The following is a 6,272-nucleotide window of genomic DNA, read 5'->3' on the forward strand; positions in this document are numbered from 1 at the left end:
TCTAATGAATTATTTATTACTCTTCTTTTGCTAATACGGTAGAGCTCTCTTTTCTCAAACACTTTCACTAAGATTTTTTTTTTTTTGCTTAAGAAATTAGTTTTGTAATTAATTAAAATAAGCAGAAAGACATGAAAAATCATTATGTTAAAGGCTATTTTCTCAATTGAAATTTACTGCCCTTTTGGATGTTGTTCCATGTTTTAGTGCTCAGAATTTTAAACCAAAGTTCAGTCTTTCGTAGTTGGGATTTATAAACTGCCAAATACTTCTAAGGGGGAAAAATGCATTTCAAAGCCTAGGGGGAAAAGGGACTCACTTTGCTTTCTTGACATCAAACAGGCCTTGTAAAACAACACATTGATCAGTTAAATACAAATGAACTTGAATCATATGGATATAATTCTCTTAAATTAAATTTCCTTTAAAATAGGGATGGAATTAAACATTAAAAAGGAGAGGTTCACAAAGTCAAGCTTTTTTCCTTTGACATCTGTCTGCATAGCCTTAAACCCTGAAAGAATAAATCTTAGCAATATTAAATATGTGACATGCTGTCTTGTTTAATACATAACTGATATATTATTGTTCATTCCATTGACCATAAGAGAATTTCATTTGAAAAATATCTCAAAGTAGCTATAATTTCCCTCCTCACTTTGTTGGACAACTCAATTTTAGGGTTTCTTATGTTTCAAGAAATGTGAGAAAATCTTGGTGAGCCCAGGGAAAGAGAGTAAGGATCACTCTCTCAGGTTTTCAGTTCCCGAAAAGTTAAGGAAAACAAGAACTACAGGATTGGTGGGCATCAGCGAAGGATGGAAGGAAGGTGTTTGGGTATCAGGAAAAGGAGGCTTGATGCAGCCAGCTAGAAGGCAGCTAGGTCACAGCAAATCTTCATGGAGACCGCAGATGCCAAAGGGGTCTGTTCAGAAGTGACCCGCTTATATCTGATGCTTCCCCATCTACACAGTGATAACAAACCAAAAGGGCCCCAGCAGCTCATAGGGGATCTTTTAAATAAGTCAGCTAAAGTTCGGAATAATTAAAAAGAAAAGAACAGCTTACTTGCCAAGGGCAATAACAAAAGGAAACATCTTTGGAGAGGCATAAGCAAAAGAAAGAGGATAGTGTTTGTTGAACAATAAAAGCCTCCTCTCCACCTTTCTTTTAAAGGTCTATCCTACCCTGGAGGAAGAAATTAAAGTTTTAAAATTGACTTAATGTCACTCCAAAGTTATTGGACTTGATCTTTAATAGAGTCCACTATTTAGCAAGATAAAGCATTTCAATCCAGCAAAGACACTCAAAGAGAGTGGCTTCTTGCTTATACTTCAAAAGCATGAGGGCAATTCTCTTTTTTACTTTAACTGTAGTTTCATAATATCTTTCTGCAACATAATTAGACCTGAAACATTAGACCTGAAAAATGAAGGGGTTTTTTTGTTTGTTTATTTAACAATTGTTTTGACTATCTACCATGTGCTTGATGCTAAACATAGGAACTGAGAAACATCCTTTAGGGAAGACTAACTCACATGGAGGTAATTGGCACATAAACAAATGCATCAAAAGCCCAAAGTTTATTATCTCAACAATTGTTAGCAGAATTCATTTTGGAAAGAAAGGATGTTTGGTACAGCACCCAGATAAGGAGCTTGGGATAGAAAGTGAGATGATAATGAATTAGGGATTAGCAGCAATACTCTAGGCAGGAATAATACATCCATGCAGGCAGGACTGAGAGTACAGATAGCAGTGAGCTGAGAGAGAACAGGAATAGGCCAAGTTTTAAAAGGCTTAAGAATATCCAAAGAATTAGACGTGGAGATAAGATTTCATGAGGCTAGTATTATCCTGATACCAAAGCCAGAAGATGACACTACCAGAAAATAAAATTATGGATGAATATCCCAGATGAATGTAGATGTAAAAATTGGCAACAAAGCAAAGTCAACAGCACATTAACAAAGTCCTACACCATGATCCAGTGAGATTTACCCAGTCATTCAAGGATGGTTCAACATACACAAATCAATAAATGCAACATACCACATTCATAAAATAAAAAATAAAAATCATATAATTATCTGAATAGGAACAGAAAACCCATTTGAAAAAATACAACATCCTTTTATGATAGAAAAAGCTCAACAAATTTAGTTAGAACATACCCCAACACAATAAAGGCCACATTTGACAAGGCCCCAGAGGACATTATGCTCAATTGTGAAAGGTTGAAAGTTTTTCCTCTAAGATCAGCAACAAGATAAGGGTGACCACTCCCACCACTCCTATTCAACATAGTACTGGATGTCCTAGTCAGACAAATCAGGAAGACAAAGAAATAAAATGCATCAAAATTGAAAAGGAAAAAGAGAAACTATTTTTGTTTGCAGATGAAATGATCTTAAATGTAGTCTTTAGGAAGTCCTAAAGACTGCAGTAAAAAATGGTTAAAACTAATCAACAAATTCTGTGAATTTATATAATATAAAATCAATAGGCAAAAAGCTGTTGCATTTCTATATACTAACAATAATATAATTGACAAAGAAACAAAGGAAGCAGTCTCGTTCACAAGAGCATCAAGAACAGTAAAATACCAGGGAATAAATGTAACCAAATAGGTGAAAGATCTGTATACTGAAAACTACAAGACCAAGATTTTGATGAGAGTAATTGAAGAAAACACAGATAAAAAGATCACTTGTTCATAGATTGAAAGAAGGGATATTGTTAAAATGTCCATACTACCCAAAGCAATCTATAGATTTGATGTAATTCCCATTAAAAAAAATCCAATGACATTTTTTACAGAAATAGAAAAACAATCCTAAAATTTTTCTGAGTCTACAAAAGATCCTGAATAGCCAAAGCAATCTTGAGGGGGAAAAAAAGCTGGAGACATTACGCTAGTTGATTTTGAGCTATATTACCAAGGTATTATAATCAAAACAGTATGGTACTGTCTTAAAAATAGACACATAGGCCAATAGAAAAACCTAGAGAATGAGAAATAAACCCTTGCATATATGGTCAATTAATTTGTGACAAGGGAACCAAGAATACACAGTGGGAAAGGACAGTCTCTTAAGTAACTGAAGTTGGGAAAACAGGATAACCACATGCAGAAAGATGAAATTGAACACATTTCCTATACCACTCACAAATTAACTCAAATAGTTTAAAGACTTAAACATAAGACCTTACTCCATGAAATTCCTAGATGAAAACAGAGAAAAATAACCTTGATATTGGTATTGTCAATGATTTCTTGGATACTACAACAAAAGCATTCACAACAAAAGAAAAATAAGTATGTAAAACTACCTCAAACTAAATGCTTCTACACACAAAAAAAAAAAGCATCAACAAAATGAAAAGCAACCTATGGAATGGGAGAAAATATTTGTAAATCATGTGTCTAATAAAGTATTATTAAAATATATAATGACCTCATACAACTCAATAACAAAAATATATACTTTAAATCTGGGCAGAGGAAATGAATAGACATTTTATTTTTTAAAGAGGACATATAAATAACCATCAAGTACATGAAAAGATTCTGAACATCACTAATAACCAGGGATATGCAAATAAAAACCACAAAGAAATATCACCTCAAATTTGTTAAATGTCTATCATCAAAAAGTCAAGAGACAACAAGTAATGGAGAGATTGTGGAGAAAAAAGAACTCTTGTGCACTGTTGATAGAAATGTAAAATGGTACAGGCACTATAGAAAATAGTATGGAGATCCCTCAAAAAATTAAAAATAGAGCTACTACATTATCTTGCCAATTCTACTTCTGGGTATTTATTTAAATGAAATGAGAATAAGATCTCAAAGAGACTTCTGCATTCCCATGTTTATTGCAGCTTTATTCAGAATAGACAAGATGTAGAAGCAACCTAAGGGTCTGTCAATAAAGGAATGAATAAAGAAGTTGAAATATGTGTATTGATATGTGAATTGAGGTATATGACATGGGGTATATGGTATTATTTAGCCACAAGAAAGGAGGAAATTCTGCCATTTGTGACAACTTGAATGAATCTTGAGGACAGTATGCTAAGTGAAATAAGTAAGAAAATGAAAAAATACTGTATGATACTTACATGTGAAATCTACAAAACTGATCTAAGAACAATGGAGACAAGGGTGGTAGTTACCAGGGGCTAGGAAGTGGGGGAAATGGGGAGAAGCTGGTCAAAGAGTAAACTTCCAATCCGGGGGATCTAAGTTTAGAATGGTGATTATAGCTAATAATACTATATTATATACTCAAGAGTAGATCTTATATGTTCTCATAAAATAAATAAAAGATGGTGATTTTGTAAAATGATGAAGGTGTTAGCTAAAGCTATGGTGTCAGGGATTTTCCAATATACAAGTGTATTCAACAGGTTGTATACCTTTAGCTTATACAATGTTATATGTCAACTACATCTCAATAAAGTTGTGGGGGGGGAAGGGGTAGGTATTATTACTATCATCATTTTAGAGTTAGCAAAACTGAACAAATAAAGAGAATAGCCAACATATGAATCCAGGTCTGTTTAAATTCCAAAAGCATTGGCTTTTCAGCTTTATGTACTATAGTGCACATATTGAATGACAGTGGGATCTATTTCTTAGTGGTAAGTTGTATTAGTACTGCCAATTCTTCATTGTTTCCTGTGTATTTGCCCATTGCCATAGCTTCCAATTCTTTACTGCTTCCTCCATATATGCCTTTTGCCTTGTAACTTTATAGGACTCAGTGTAGACAAAGGGTAACCTATCTATCTCAACTCTTATCTCAGCATGTAACTTGCTTTGGCCAATGGGATATGAATAGGCATGGGCTTGAAAATACTTGCACGACTAGGCTTATTCCCTTGCACCTCTGCCAGTACCATGAGAAAGGTTCAGGAGAGAATGAAAAACACATGAACCAAATTCGCCCAGCCAGGGTCAGCTGAGCCCACCATGTTGCAGACACATGGGTGACTGTAGCCAAAACCAGCAAAACTATCCATGCCTACCCTGTCTAGTTCAGCCACTTTCAGCCAGTTGACAGATTGGCTTATTTTTTTCAGTGCCATGATATTTTTTTCAATGCAAAGATAAGAAAAAAGAAATGGTCTGTGATAGTTTTCTGATTTGATTGAATGGAAGCTGGGGCTATTAATCAGAATATAAAAATTTTAAGGGAAATTTCTCATTTATTTCTAATATATATAGTTTCTAGTGCCTTTAGGACTAGAATTATCTAATATTTTCCAGATATTTCTCAACAGCAACATAATATCTAAGCCCATCTATGCTTCCCTCACTCTGAAGAGATGACATTCCCCATAACTCATAGAGAAAACAAAAACTCATTTTCTCAGAGTTAATATAGTAAAAATCCTATTCCCAAGCTAATGATCTCCGTATCTTCCCCAACCCCCATCATTGTCTATTAGTCTCAGCTGAATGGAATATTTCTCCCTTCAGAGCTAATTATCCCATTTATACTTTTGATCTCATTTTGTCCTAAAGCCTCAAAAATTATTCATCGTTTCCTTCTCTTTCTCCTATATACATTCAATTGCTTTCTGACTATTGATTCCTTTAAGTACACCGTATAAATACAACCAAGCCTATATACATTAACATACAAATACACATGTGCATGCACACACACACACACGCATACACACATATATAATTTAAAGTTTTTCTTACATAATGAGTAGAAGTTAAAGGAGGATAGAAGCAAAGCAGACAGAATGAGTGCATGTTTAAAGGCAAATAACACAAGACATGACCAAGTGAGAGGAAGTTGCCCTTAAATACTAACCAAGGGAGTAAGCAAAGATTCATTTAAAATTATTAGATCCATGGTATGAGAGGCTTTGGATGCCAGGCTAAGGCATGGGATATATTTTACAGGCAGTGGAAAATCACCATACAAAGGAATTCTTGATGTTTATATTTGCAGCTCGAGTTTAAGTAATTGTTATTTCATTAATTTCAGTTATAAGATTAATTTATACTTAGCTCTACTTGATTTACCCATTCAGCCATTCAGTTAGCCAGTGTTTATTGAACATATATCTTTTGTCACAATCCATCCTGGGAGAGGGAGTTATACAGAAAAAATAAATGTACATCTGAACATTATTATTTTCCTAAGAAATTACTTCATTACTACTCAAGTTTTCTATGATCTTATTCCCTGCATATTTTTATTAATAATAATTTTAGTTCCTGGTGCTAGTTCTTTAATTTAAAATCT

Source organism: Suricata suricatta, chromosome 7, assembly GCF_006229205.1.
Source record: "Suricata suricatta isolate VVHF042 chromosome 7, meerkat_22Aug2017_6uvM2_HiC, whole genome shotgun sequence".
Taxonomy (NCBI): domain Eukaryota; kingdom Metazoa; phylum Chordata; class Mammalia; order Carnivora; family Herpestidae; genus Suricata; species Suricata suricatta.